Below are 16,194 nucleotides of genomic sequence, written 5' to 3'. Positions count from 1 at the left end.
AGGAAATTTGAGGAAGGCCCGAGGCAAAATTTGTTTGAGCAAGTCATTGGTTTTTGGGCTCAGACGTTCGTGGAGGTGGTGAACAGAGCTATCATTATCGAGAGTGGCATTCAGATGGGTGCCGCAGCTTAGAGTCAGAGGAAGAGGCCCATGCCTTAGGATTTTCAGGCAGGTTCTAGCTAGAGGCCATGGAGGGGAGACCGATATGGAGGTATTTAGGGACGGATGATGGGGTGTAGTGGTCCTCAAGGTGGACGAACTATTCCTATTTCTCTCAGATGTGGCCGGAGGCATCCAAGTGAATGTAGGATAGGAGAGGACATCTGTTATTGTTGTGGGAGACCCGGGCACAGGTCTTGGTCATTTTAGGGATTGCCGGCCCAAGAACTAGCTCTCAAACCATTTCGGGGTGGTTATCAGGCACCTCATGGAGGCCAGCAGAGGAACATTGCACTGGCGAGGGTCTATGCGTTGACACCGAGTGATGCCAAGGTAGCTAGAGACGTAGTTACAGGTACCTTTACCACTTTTTCTTATAAAGTTGTTGTTTTATTTAACACAGGTGCCACCCATTCTTTTATTTCATCGGGGTATGCTAAATTGATAGGGTATGAGGTACGGTTGTTAGATGTTGAGTTGGCGGTGGCTACACCAACTAGATCAGTGGTGAGGTGTAGGAAGGTACTTAGGGATTTTCTAGTGGCCATTTAAGGAAAAGTACTGCCAACTGATCTTGTGATATTAGACATGCAAGGGTTTGATATAATTTTGGGTATGGATTGGTTGGCAGTTAATTATGCCAGTATTGATTATCATTTGAAAGAAGTGATTTTCAGACCTCCTGGTGAGTAAGAATATAGATTTCTTGGTTCACATCTGCACTCTTCTCTACAGCTTGTGTCAGCTATTTAGGTGAGGAAACTGATTCAAGATGGCTTCCAGGGATTTGTTGCCTACATAAAAGAATTTCCAAAAGAAGAACTTAAACAAGCCGATATTTCTGTGGTCATAGAATTTTGAGACGTTTTTTCAGAAAAATTACCTGGTTTACCACTAGACCGTGAAGTTGAATTCATCGTGGATCTTCTATTGGTGTCAGTACTGGTATCTAAAGCACCTTACTAAATGGCTCTAACCAAGTTAAAGGAACTGAAAGATCAATTGCGAGAATTGCTGGATAAAAGATTTATCAGGCCCAGTGTGTCGCCTTGGGGAGCACCAGTTCTCTTCACGAAGAAGAAAGATGGGACCATGAGGATGTGCATAGATTATAGGAAAATAAATAAACTGACAGTCAAGAATAAATATCCTCTTCCCAGGATCGACGATTTGTTTGATCAGGTCCAGGGGACCCAGGTCTATTCTAAAATTAACCTTCGGTTGGGTTACCATCAGGTGAAAGTTAGGGCAAAAGACATTTCGAAGATGGCGTTCTGAACTAGATATGGGCATTACGAGTTTCTAATGATGCCATTTGGGTTAACTAACGTGCCAATAGTATTTATGGATTTAATGAATCAGGTGTCCCATCAATTTTTGGATCAGTTAATTGTAGTTTTTATAGATGATTTACTGGTCTACTCGAGGAGTTTTGAGGAGCACGAGCATTATTTGAGACTGGTGTTGCAAACATTGAGAGAAAGAAAGTTGTACGCAAAATTCAAGAAATGTGAATTCTAATTAAGGCAAGTTATGTTTCTTGGTCATGTGATCTCCAAGGATGGCATATCAGTTGACCCGAGTAAGATAGAGGTAGTGGTGAGTTGGGTGAGACTAGGGAATGTCCAGGAAGATAGGAGTTTTCTGGGTTTGGCAGGCTACTACTGACACTTTGTTGACGGTTTTTCTAGATTATCGGGTCCACTGACGCGATTCACAGGAAAAAATGTGAGATTTGAATGGACCAATGACTGTGAACAGAGCTTTCAGGAATTGAAGCAACAATTGGTCACCGCCCCAGTGTTAGCTATTCCATTAGGAGAGGATGGGTTCATGATATACAGTGATACATCCCTAAAGGGGCTTGGGTGTGTATTAATGTCGCATGACAGGGTTATCTCATATGCTTTTAGGCAACTTAAAGAATATAAGAAAAACTATCATGTGCATGATTTGGAACTAGCTACAGTGGTGTACGCTCTCAAAATTTGGAGGCATTATCTGTTTGGAGGGAAATGTGAAATTTTTACAGACAACAAAAGTTTGAAGTATTTCTTCATACAAAAGGAATTGAATATAAGGCAAAGAAGGTGGCTGGAACTTATTAAAGTTTTTGACTGCACTATTGGCTACCATCCAGGGAAAACAAACGTGGTGGCTAATGCATTAAGCCAAAAGTCAGCGGGAGCAGTATCATCAGCAGTGGAGATTCAGCACCTTATTCTAATGGATTTGGAGAGATTAGGTATGGAGCTGATAGAGGATGATCACTAGTCATTCATTGCTAACTTGGTGATTTAGCCTACGTTACAAAAAAGGATTAAAGGTGGCCAAAATTTTGACCTAGAGTTAGCGGAGTTGATAGAGAAAGTGCAAGATGGACAGAAGGAGGATTTCAGTATATCAGATGACGGAGCCCTACGGTTCCGTATTAGACTATGTGTTCCTGCAGATGCTAAGATCAGGAGAACTATACTGGAGGAGGCTCACAGATCCCTATACACTATGCATCTAGGTAGTACTAAAATGTATCGAGATCTATGGGAATCCTCTTGGTGGAGCGGCATGAAGAAGGATATCACTGAATTTTTGAAGTAGTTCTTGATGTGCCTACAAATAAAGGCTGAGCACCAAAGACCCGCAGGGTAGTTGCAGCCACTTTTCATTCTAGAGTTGAAATAGGATCATATCTCTATGGATTTTGTTACTGGTCTACCACCAGTGCGACAGAGGTTGAATGCTACTTGAGTAATTGTTGATTGTCTGACGAAGACCGCTCACTTCATCCCTACTAAAGTCAATTATTCCATGGACAAACTGATAGAAATATATGTTCAAGAAATAGTTCGCGTTTATGGTGTACTGGTATACATAGTCTCAGACCAAGATCCTTGGTTTACCTCACAATTTTGGAAAAGCTTTTAGGAGGCTATGGGCACACAGTTAGCATTCAGAACTGCTTTTCATCCTCAGACGGATAGTCAAACTGAGAGGAAGAACCATATATTAGAGGATATGTTTTGTGCATGCGTGCTAGATTTTGGGGGTAGCTGGACCCAGTTTATGCCGTTGGTTGAGTTTGCTTACAATAACAGTTATCAGGCCAACATCGGCATGACACCTTACGAGGCACTATATGGTAGGAGGTGTCGTTCTACTCTTTTCTAGGATAAAGTAGGCGAGAAGCGAGTTTTAGGTCTAGAGATGGTACAACAGGCTTATGATAAAGTCCGACTAATTAAAGAAAGAATCAGTACTGCTCAGAGTCGGAAGAAGAATTATGCAAACACTCGTCGCCGAGAGTTAGAATTTGATGTGGGGGATCGGGTATTCTTGAAGGTAGCTCCTCTGAGAGGGGTTATGAGGTTTGGGAAAAAGGGCAAGTTGAGCCCTAGGTATATTGGCCCTTTTGAGATACCAGAGAGAGTGGGTTTAGTTGCATATAGGCTAACTCTGCCACCAGCTTTGTTTAGAATACACGACGTATTCCATGTTGCTATGCTAAGGAAATGCGTCCCAGACCCATCCCACATAATTAGTTATGCAGAAATAGAACTTAGAGATTCTCTATCCAATGAGGAAGCACCAGTACCGATCTTAGACCAAAAGACACAAGAATTGTGTACCAAGGAAATTCAGCTAGTGAAAGTTTTGTGGAGAAACCATGCTATAGAAGAAGTTTCGTGGGAACTTGAGGAAGAAATTAGACAGAAGTACCCACATTTATTTAATGAATTATAGTAGTAGACAGTGTTGTTTAGATAAAGATGAAGTTTGTTTAGTGTAGAGTGATATATATATATATATATAGTTGTATTTTAGATTATGGGATAGGTAATGTTTTGGTTTTGGGAGAATTTTATTTTTTTTGAGTATATTTGTAATCTCCCAAGACCTTGAATGTAACCACGATATTCCTTCGCCACAAATGAGGGTAATTAATAAAATAAGTAGTCAATTTTCTTCAGAGAGTGGTGTATGGTATAGATAGTAAATTTCGAGGACGAAATTTTATGAGGGGAGAATGTAATAACCCGGATAATTATTGGAATTAAATAATAAAGAAAAGAGAAGGGAAAAGAATTTTAAAATGGAACACAGCAGGGCCTTGTTGATGTGGACGCATGTCTCGTCGACGAGAATTTACCGAGAGGCTGTTTTCAGGGCCCGAAATTCGTCGATGAGGGCACCGTCTTTGTTGACGAACTACCTTCATGGACTCGTAGATGAGGCGGCGTGGCTCGTTGACGAGACCACGTGGCCAGCCACCTATAAATATGCAAAAACGAGTTTTTCAGCGAAAAACTTTTCTTTCCCTCATTTTCTCTCTCTAGAAAATGCACCCTCTCACTTCTCTCTAGATTTCTGGCTCCGATTCTCCTCGGTTCGACGATCAGAAGCTACCATGATGATTCTGGGGAGTTTCTCTACAACTTAGCTAGAGCAGAAATTCGATTTGATCAGTCTGGAAACCATCCTAAAATCAAGGTAAGTAGATTTTTAGGTATTTTCAGTATTACTAGTATTATTTGAGGCTAGATTTTGTATACTATAAGAATATACTGGTGTTTTGTGAAATAAATTTGGGGTGTCATATTTTCAGGAATAGGGTGTTTTAGGCCCCTATAGTCATGGGTTGAGGACCCCAGCAAGTATTTGTTCGGGAATTCAGGTAAATTATGGTTTAAGAAATTTAAATAGGCAATTTCAGGAATTATGGGTGTATTGATTTATTGGAGAATTTCTATATGTAAATACAGGTTTTGAGGTTGGTACACCGAGGGTGCGAGAGTGGAGTAAAGTGGAGGTCAGCCTCCCAGTCAGATAGGTAAGGGAAATATGATATGCTAGAGATTTTAGAAAGTATATTAGAAGATTATGTATGTATATATATATATATATATATATATATATATAATAATATTAAGGAAAAACGGAATAATAAGCTTATATATATATATATATATATATATATAAGCTTATTATTCTGTTTTTCCTTAATATTATTATTATTATTATTATTATTATTATTATTATTATTATTATTATTATTATTATTATTATTATTATTATTATTATAGTAGGAGTTATAGATTTTAGAGCATGAGAATCTAATTGCTTAATTGTGTGGCATGAGTTCATAATAGTTTAGTAAAGTATTAATACTATTTTACAAATATCATGTTTTACAGTATACTAGCAAAAGATATCAATATGCAGTTTCAAGAAAATATTATTTATAGTATTTTTCAAAATGCTATGACTACAGAACCATAACACTTAGTTACTCAGTTATTCAATTATTCAACCAGTTATTCAGATTATGCAGATCAGTTTTGAAGTGTTATGGTTATGTCAATATCATGGTAAAAATAGTAAGATAATTATATATATCAGTACTAAATAGTATCAGATCCTGTGGAAATATTCAGTCAGATTCAAACAGTAGAGCACGGTATCGTTACTATTTCAAATTAGAGTGCAACCACATATCTAAAATAGTGTGTGGATTCAATCTACTGTGCCAGGAGATATTGCAGTCTCCCCAAAAAGTTGGGTTGAGGTGGCCGATTTGACGAGGTAGAGTAGTATCGTGCCCGGAGAGACTGCAGTGGGCCAGATTGTTGATTGGTAGAGATTCTCATTGACTTACTTGGTAGGCCAACCAGAATTTAGTATATATATATATAAATGCAGATTTATAGTGCAACGAAAGTTTTATTATAATATTAGAATTATGTGTAACTAGAAAACTCAGATATACAGATGTATTTTAAACTATAATAAATGTAATCTGTACGGTATACTAGACTATCAGTTTTACAGTTTCAGTATTATATCAGTATATTAAATATGTAACTTAGTTGCTACACACTAGTGATAGCATATCTTCTCTTACTGAGCGTCGTCTCATCCCAGTGACTTAACATTTTTCAGGTGATCCAGCTAAGAGAGCATATCAGGCTCGCAGGTAGAAGGGTTCTTGTGCTACCCTTTTTGAAGGGTGAGTGTTTCCTGGGTGTTAGTTGTTTAGGTAGATCCCAAGGTTTTTGATGATGTCACTGGGTACTTTGTGATGTATATTTTGGGACTTTTAGATTTCTAGTATCGTAAATATTGTTTACATTTTTATGTTTACCGTTGCTTAGGAATGTAATGTGAACAAAGTTTCCTTAGTGCTCCTTTGGGTCTAAGATGTTTTTAGTAGATAATATTGGGAGATTTGCTATATATTTTATGTGTTTAAGTGGAAAAAAAAACATGGAAAGTAGGTCGTTACACATATTGACATTTATAAAGTACTTACATGAGACTTCTTAAAACTTATACATTCTAAACACTAAGTCTTCATGCTTTTACTTCCATTTTTTGAGTCTATCTTGACTTCAAGCTTCAATAGTTTATAGTTTTATAATGTCTTCTTTCTTGGAGTATAAGCTTTCAATAAGACTTGTAAGCACTTGATCTTGTATTCACATACTTGAGTCCTAAAACATCATTTAACTTAATATGTTAAGTTCCATTGATTTGTTATCATGAAAATAAGATTCGTAAGCCTTATTAGGCCAACATATATGTATTAGAGTTTTTTAAGAAAAAATAATTATTTTTCATTGTGTTATATAATCAATTGAAAAATATCAAATATTAAAAAAAATTGAAACTAAATTCCTACAATCATTTCATGTGTATACACCCACACACACACACACACACACACACATATTTAGGGTTTGAATAGTAATAGTTATGAAAAATATATTATTTTCTAATTACTTTATAATAATGATACACTTAAAGTCATAATTACTTACTTCTTCACAAATAAAACTTTTTGAAATTTTTTATTATTTTTTTTTCATTTTGTTTAATATAAATATCATTAAACTCTAGAGAGAGAGAGAGAGAGAGAGCACCCTTAGTTTTATATGTTTTTTTTTCGATAGATTTTCCAAGGTTCCATTGGTGTTGAGGGTTGGATTTTGACCAAAAACTACAACAACAAAACCAAGCCTTAAATCCAACTAGGTGGGTCAGTTATATGAATCATTTTCCGCCAATTTATGCGATCATGAACCATTTCTTTTGACAGATTCAGGGATATTAAATCCTTACTCACTATTACCTCCCAAGTTATTTTAGGTCTACCCCTACCCCTTCTAATTCCCCCTGCAGTAACTAACTCACTTTTTCTCACTGGTGCACTATGTGGCCTACATTACAAGTGTCCATACCATCTGAGTCGTCCCTCCCTAATCTTATCCTCTATAGGAGCTACACCTAACTTACTGCGAATATGTTCATTTTTTAATTTATCTTTCAATGTTATACCATTCATTCATTTAAGCATTCTCATCTTGGCAACTTTTACTTTTTGGATATTATGTTTTTTCGTCGCCCAACATTCCAGTCCATATAGCATAGTTGGTCTTTTACCTGTCCTATAAAACTTTCCTTTCAATTTTAAGGGTATTTTACGATCACAAAGCACACTTGAAGCACTTCTCCATTTTACCTAACATACTTTAACTCTATGCATTACATCATCTTCAATTTCTCCTTCAACTTGCATAATAGATCCAAGGTATCAAAATCTACAAGTGCTATTTTGTGATGCCCCGATTTTCGTACAATTTTTTTAACAATAATAAATAAATATTCACTTGACATCAACAACATTCACAAATCGGCCACGTCAACAACCCTATTACCATTCAAATGACCTGACCCGCATTGGGTACCGGGTAAAAAGTCATTTTATTTATACAACCTAACAGCGGAAGATAGTATTGTTAGCTTTACCGTGATCCCAAGAGGGGGGGTGAATTGGTATTTTTAAATTTTATCTCCTAGGTATTCCTCCTAGCAGCAGTATGTTCACAAGCCTAGGGTCAATCTAGTGCACATAATGTAAATATACCAGAAATTAAATAAAGCAGTTTAAACAATCATACAAGCACCAGAAAGCAGTAAAGAGAAGATAACACGTAGATATGTTATTGAGGTTCGGCCAACTGCCTATGTCCCCGCCTTGGCTAACCAGCACAAGGATTATCACAATACCTTGCTCACTTAAACGGGTGGAGCGACACCTAAACAAACCAGGTCAAATTACCACAGGGCTGACCTCAACCTTTACACCAATCCTTACCGGGCTGGATTACCGCCCCCTCAGGCCACGCCTGGAATCTCTCAAATATACAATCAAAAGGTACAATATAAGAGTGCTTTCACGTAAAGTAGATTTGTACCACAAATGCGCACAAACACAAACACCACAGATGATTTAATAATGTAAGCTCAGTGTGGTCTAGATGGTTCAACTCTCAAACAATTTTTCTATTAGTGTAGTACGCACGTGAGAGTGTCAATAATAATCTGTGTATTTTAGAGTGTTCAAACAAACGTGTTCACACAGAGTATTAAACAAGCCTCAATAATATCACTCAATAGAATGTGTCAATCCTGTGAATATATATATATATATATATATATATATATATATATATATATGCTTGGACTGCAAGATGTAAGTAATCTTTGTATTTCAGCAAATGATATAGATTTGAATGGATATTGCTACAAAGATTAATATAACACACACAAATACCTTTTCACAAATATATCAATATGAACACCACAAGATATTCGAATGAGTTTGAAAGTATTTTTGCAAGCCCCAAACAAATACGAACTTCCTAAGTTATTGCAATGAGAATGCAATACTTGGGAAGTCACCACAAGTCTTTCTTAGGGTAGGCTTATTGGCAAAGCCTCCTAAGAAAACTTAGGTTATGCTCTCAAAAAGAATCGATTCAAATATGCAACAAATGAGAGATCAAACCTCTAAGCAATAATACTCAATACACTTACAAATGATTTAGATAGATGAAGAAGGTAAGCTTGAGTAGGTTTCAAAGGAGTATGAGTAATGAGAAGCAAAAATAAGTATTTTGGCTTGAGAGAGATTTTCTTAATCTTTTTGCTAATCAGTGCTTAATCCATCAAATGAAGGAGTATATATAGACATACTGAAAATTTTGACCGTTGGGGACTTATTAGGGATTATTGGAAAAGTTTAATGACACTTAAAATAATTTAACCCTGTTTAAAGCATTTAATCACGGTAAAAAAAATAGGAGCAACCCGAGAGGTCCGGTCGACTAGAAATGGTTCGGTAGACCAGGACTCAAATGGCTCGGTCGACCAAGGGCATTTTGAATTGAGTAGTCGGTCGACCGAGGGAGGGCGATTTTCCAAAATTCCAAGGTTCGGTCGGCCGGGCCCTTTTTGAACTGAAGGGCTCCGTCGACCAGATCGTTGGGAATTCTCCCAAGACCCTTCGGTCGACCAGGTTGTTGGAGTACAAAGTTGGTCGGTCGACCGAGAGGTCAAAATGTTGACTCCTAGGTGGTTCAGTCGACCGGGGTCAAATGAACTGTAAGGGCTCGGTCGACCGGGCCTTGGTAAAACTGTTGACCCAGGGCCGGTTCGGTCGACCAGGCCAAAGTGATCTGAGTTGGCCGGTCGATCGAAAGTGCACCAAGTGTGCATTTCGGTCCCGTATTGACCCAAACAAGTCTTATTCAAGTGCCTAATAAACATATGTGAAATATGTGTGTGTGTGTCCTAAGGTCACTTGGGGTCCAATTTGAAGGCACCGAAAAAATCCGGTGTCGGTAGACCGAAGGGCACCCTAAGGTTCTGTCTCATTCACGGTTCGGTTTGAGCTTACAAAACAAATCATGCATGTGATGTGTGTGCTTATTACAAATCGAAAACCCTAATTACTATTACAGACAGTTTCACTGAAAATTATTACAATTAAGAGTATGAAATTGTCTTCAAGCTTTGAGCTTACACGTGCCACTGAAGATATGTTAATATGAACCTGCACATGAATTGGATATTTATTAAATACAATTGTATTTGTCATTATCAAAACCAGGGTGTAACCTATAAGGTCAACATTCTCCCCCTTTTTGATGGTGACAAATACGAATGGCAAAACTATAGGTTTAAGCCTAAGAAGGCTCCCCCTCACAATGTGCATCCAATGTATTTCCATTATTTTGCCTCTTTCCATCTCCCCCTTTTGGCAACAGTAAAACGAGCCATTGGAATTAAAATCCTAGGCAATGGGTGTTTAATACGTTTATGCAAGATCAATTTTGGAAAGAATTTTTGAAAAATTTCAACAGAGTGCCGTTTGTAAATCGGACTTTCCAAAAGTAAAACCTGTATAAACGTAACCTGTTTGAGTTTATATTTCCTAACAGTTTATCCACAACTACTCAAACAGTTCAGTATGATCCAACACAACAACTAAACTGTCAAAATGACCATGAATTGGACAAATGATGCAATCATAGATAATAGTCAATATGAACATGCAATAAATGAACGTATGACATATGCACACAATCAACAACCAACTTTCAAAATATCTCAAGCAAAAAGATAAGTCTATGGAACTAGTTGCTTAGATTTGGAAAATTTTTAGAAAGGAGCTCCCCCTAAATTTATGCAAGGTATTAAACATTTTAGTCTATGAAGCTTCTCTACTATGCATTAAGCCTAACTCACGTCTAATTTGTGTGAATCTATCCTCAGGTAGTGGCTTAGTGAATATATCAGCCCACTGTTCATTTGTGCAAACAAACTTAAGAGCCACATCTCCTTTTTGCACATGATCACAAAGAAAATGATGTCTAATCTCAATGTGTTTAGTTTGTGAATGTGAGATAGGATTTTTAGAGATGTTGATTGCACTAGTATTGTCATTTAATCGGTATTGTTTCGTAGTGCAATCCAAAATCCACAAGTTGTTGTTTCATGTAAAGAGTTTGGGCACAACAACTTCCAACCGCAATATATTCAGCTTCGGCGGTGGATAAGGCAACTGAGTTTTGTTTCTTGGAGAACCAAGAAACAAGAGATTGTCCTAAGTAATGACAAGTGCTGCTAGTGCTTTTTCTATCAACCTTACTACCGGCAAAGTCAGCATCAGTGTAACTAACAATCTCAAACGTAGTATGCTTAGGGTACCACAAACCTAACTCAATAGTTCCAACTAGATACCTAAGGATTCGTTTAACAGCTTTCAGATGAGATTCCTTAGGATCAGCCTGAAATCTAGCACACATGCACACACTAAGCATAATGTCAGGCCTACTAGCAGTGAGATATAGGAGACTTCCAATCATGCCACGATATGGTTTTACATCAACAGGGATTCCTTACTCATCTTTATCAAGCTTTATGGAAGAGTTCATAGGTGTGCCAAGAATTTTACAGTTTTCCATATTGAATTTCTTTAGCAAGTCCCTAATGTATTTAGATTGGCATATGAAAGTTCCATGATTAGCTTGCTTAATTTGTAGACCTAAGAAGAAACTAAGTTCACCCATCATGCTCATTTCAAACTCACTTTGCATGCATTTGGCAAACTCATTACACAACTCATCATTGGTTGCTCCAAAAATTATATCGTCCACATAGATTTGAACAAGGAGCATATCATCATTTTTGGACTTAATGAAGAGTGTAGTGTCAATTTTGCCACGGGTAAACCCATTTTCTAGTAGAAAACCACTAAGCCTCTCATACCAAGCTCTAGGAGCTTGTTTCAATCCATACAAGGCTTTAGACAATCGATAAACATGATCGGGATATTTATGACTCTCAAAACCGGGTGGTTGTTCTATATATACTTCTTCATTAATATAGCCATTTAGAAAAGCACTTTTAACATCCATTTGAAACAATTTAAAATTTTTAAAAGCGGCAAAGGCAAGTAGCATACGTATGGCTTCTAATCTAGCAACAGAAGCATATGTTTCATCAAAGTCAATCCCTTCCTGTTGGTTATACCCTTGGGCAACTAATCTAGCTTTATTCCTAGTTACTATCCCATTTTCATCTTTCTTATTTCTATATACCCATTTAGTTCCAATGATGGTGTGCCCATTTGGCCTAGGAACTAAGGTCCATACTTTGCTTCTTTCAAATTGATTGAGTTCTTCTTGCATGGACATTACCCAAGATTCATCTTCTATGGCTTCTTTAATATTTTTAGGTTCTTCTTGGGATAAGAAAGCGGAGTGATTTACTATATTTCTCAATGATGATCTTGTGGCTACTCCACGGGATGGTTCGCCTATGATTTGATCTTTAGGATGACTTCTAATGTATTTCCAATCTCTAGGCAACTCTTGATTTCCATTTTCATTATCTTCAAGTAATTTTTCGTTTGCTTCTTGATTTTCACTTGCATTATTTTCAATGGACATTTTATCTAAGCATTTTCTGATATCAATATCATCTTCATCATCTTTGTTAGAAAATGGATTAGACTCATCAAACACAACATGAATGGATTCAATCATAGTTAAAGTTCTTTTATTGAAAACCCTATATGCTTTACTATTAAGTGCATAACCTAGGAAGATGCCTTCATCAGATTTAGAGTCAAATTTTCCTAGATGCTCATTATCTCTAAGCACAAAGCATTTACAACCAAACACATGAAAATAGGAAATATTAGGCTTATGGTTGTTCCACAATTCATAAGGGGTTTTATTAATTGATGGTCTAATTAACACCCTATTCATAACATAGCATGCAGTATTAATAGCCTCGGCCCAAAAATATTTAGGTAAATTATGCTCATTCAACATAGTTCTTCCCATTTCTTGTAGTGACCTATTCTTTCTTTCAACTACACCATTTTGTTGAGGTGTCCTAGGTGCAAAAAAATTATGTGATATGCCCTCTAAGTCACAATATTTTTCTATGCTTTCATTTTTGAATTCCGTGCCTCTATCACTTCTTATGTGAGTAATTTTATATCTTTTTTCATTCTGAATTCTCCTGCAAAGTTTGGTGAAATGTTCACATGATTCATTTTTATGTGCAAGAAATAACACCCATGTAAATCTAGAAAAATCATCCACAATTACAAAAGCATAAGATTTACCACCAAGACTTTGCACAGAATTAGGCCCAAATAAATCTAGGTGAAGCATCTCCAAGGGTCTAGTAGTAGATATGAATTTCTTTTCCTTAAAACTAGATTTTGTTTGCTTACCCATTTGACATGCATCATAAATTTTGTCCTTTACAAAAGACATTTTAGGCAAACCTTTAACCAATTCTTTTCTAACAAGTTTAGACAGTAAATCCATGCTAGCATGCCCCAAACGCCTATGCCACAACCAACTAGCTTCATTTATGGTAGAAAAACATGTTATTTGTTGTGAAGCTAAATTATCAAGAGATGTAGTATAAACATTTTCATGTCTCTCAGCAGTAAAAAGCACTTTGTGGTTCATTTTATTTTCTACTATGCATTTGTCATTTTAAAATGATACTTTATATCCTATATCACACAATTGACTTATGCTAAGTAGATTATGTTTCAGTCCATCGACCAAAAGAACATTGTCAATAGTAGGAGAGGAATCCTTACCAACCTTACCTACCCCGATGATGAGTCCTTTGACATTGTCACCAAATGTCACATAGCCTCCATCCTTGGGAACAATTGAAGTGAATTTTCCCTTGTCGTCGGTTATGTGCCATGAGCACCCACTATCTAAGTACCACTGGTCCTTGGATGAGGATGATCTTAGGCATACCTGCAAAATAAGCTAAGTGACTGATGCTGGTCCCCAAATTTTATTGGGTCCATGGAGGTTAGTGGCAGGATCTCCCTTAACTACCCATACCTTCCTAATTTTAGCATGCTTATTCCTAAGTGGACAATCAAATTGAATGTGACCAATCTATTTGCATTTAAAACATTTCAATCTAATCTTAGGTTCTTTAGGAGGGATATGAGATTTTGACTCACGTGTAAAATGTCCTAAGTAAAGATTAGGTCGTCTAACATTTTTGATGCCATTAAAACCAAGATCCTCTTTACTTAAGGAATTTCTTTGAGCACCAAGTAATTTTTCAAAATTTTTTTTGCCCTTTGTGAATTTAAAAATGATTTTGGAGCTATCCTCCAATTTACTCTCAAGCTCAGCAATAGTGGTATCTTTTTCTTTTAAAATAGATGCATGAGAGGTTTTTGCCATGTTAAACAATTTTGACCAATTTTCACATTTTTTTTTTTCAAATCATTTTTCTCTTTGGTCATTTTGCCTAGTAATTTTGAGACACGAATATATTCAAATTGCAATACTCTAAATGTAGGCATGCTGTCAGAATCACAATCATCAGATGAATAATAAGAAGATGATGAACTAGAAAACGATACCTCATCCCCGTGTGCCATTAAGCACAGATTAGCAACCTCCGTGTCACTATGATCTGAATCCGAGTCGCTGCTGCTGAATTGGTCCCATGAAGTTCCGGCTTTCATGGCTCTCTTCTTTTTCTTAGCCTCCTTTTTCAGTAGTGGGCAGTCAGGTTTGATGTGCCCCACTTTGTTGCAGTTGTAGCATGTAGGAGCATTTGATTTTTCCTTTCTTTTACTGGACTCTCCCTTCTCATTAGTGGAGTCTCTATATTTTTTAAAAGGCATCCTGTTCTTCCTGAAAAATCTACTAAACCTTTTGGTTAGCATGGCCATTTCCTCATCAGTGTCAGATCCACTATACTCACTAGATGTGTCATTAGATGCTTTTAGTGCAGTCACCTTCTTAGCCCTATTATGCTCATTAAGTCTTTCATTTATGGACAGTTCATAAGTAATCAAGGAGCCTATCAGTTCGTCTAAGCTCATGGCCTTAAGATCTCTACCCTCAGCAATGGCCGTAGCCTTAGCTTCCCAAACGGGAGGTAAGCCTCTAAGAATCTTCCTGATCATCTCATATGTAGGATAGGTTTTTCCTAATGCATGGAGTGAGTTTATGATGTGTGTGAATCTAGTGTACATGCTCTGAATGGACTCACCTACATTCATCCTAAAGGCCTCATACTCACTGGTCAACATATCTATCCTACTGTCTTTCACATCTCTAGTACCCTCATATGTGACCTCTAACTTATCCCATATTTCTTTTGCAGTTGAACATGCCATAATCCTGTTAAATTCATTTACATTAAGACTACAATATAAAATATTCATGGCAGTGGCATTAAGACTAACAGATTTCATATCATCATCATCATATTCATCCTCAGTCTTAGGAACCCTAGCTGCACCCTCAATTCTCATAGGGACATAGTTTCCCTTAGAGACAATCCTCCACACCTTCCAATCAGTATTCTGAAGGTAGATGCGCATCCTTTGTTTCCAGAAGGTGTAATTAACACCGCTGAAAAGAGGAGGTTGTGTGGAAGATGGTCCCTCAGGGAAAGGGGTCACGGAGCTATGAGCCATATGTGATCTTTGTGCAAAATAACAATTAGTCTATGCTACGTGGCTCTGATACCAATTTTTAGCTTTACCGTGATCCCAAGAGGGGGGGTGAATTGGTTTTTTAAATTTTATCTCCTATGTATTCCTCCTAACAGTAGTATGTTCACAAGCCTAGGGTCAATCTAGTGCACATAATTTAAATATACCAGAAATTAAATAAAGCAGTTTAAACAATCATACAAGCACTAGAAAGCAGTAAAGAGAAGATGACACACAGATATGTTATTGAGGTTCGGCCAACTGCCTACGTCCCCGCCTTGGCTAACCAGCACAAGGATTATCACAATACCTTGCTTACTTAAACGGGTGGAGTGGCACCTATACAAACCAGGTCAAATTACCACAGGGCTGACCTCAACCTTTACACCAATCCTTACCGGGCTGGATTACCGCCCCCTCAGGCCACGCCTGGAATCTCTCAGATATACAATCAAAAGGTACAATATAAGAGTGCTTTCACGTAAAGTAGATTTGTACCACAAATGCGCACAAACACAAACACCACAGATGATTTAATAATGTAAGCTCAGTGTGGTCTAGATGGTTTAACTCTCAAACAAATTTTCTATCAGTGTAGTACGCACGTAAGAGTGTCAATAATAATCTGTGTATTTTAGAGTGTTCAAACAAACGTGTTCACACAGAGTATTAAACAAGCCTCA

This window comes from Malania oleifera, chromosome 3 (assembly GCF_029873635.1).
Source record: "Malania oleifera isolate guangnan ecotype guangnan chromosome 3, ASM2987363v1, whole genome shotgun sequence".
Taxonomy (NCBI): domain Eukaryota; kingdom Viridiplantae; phylum Streptophyta; class Magnoliopsida; order Santalales; family Ximeniaceae; genus Malania; species Malania oleifera.
The sequence above is the reverse complement of the archived record's forward strand: the minus strand, read 5'-3'. Positions refer to the sequence as shown.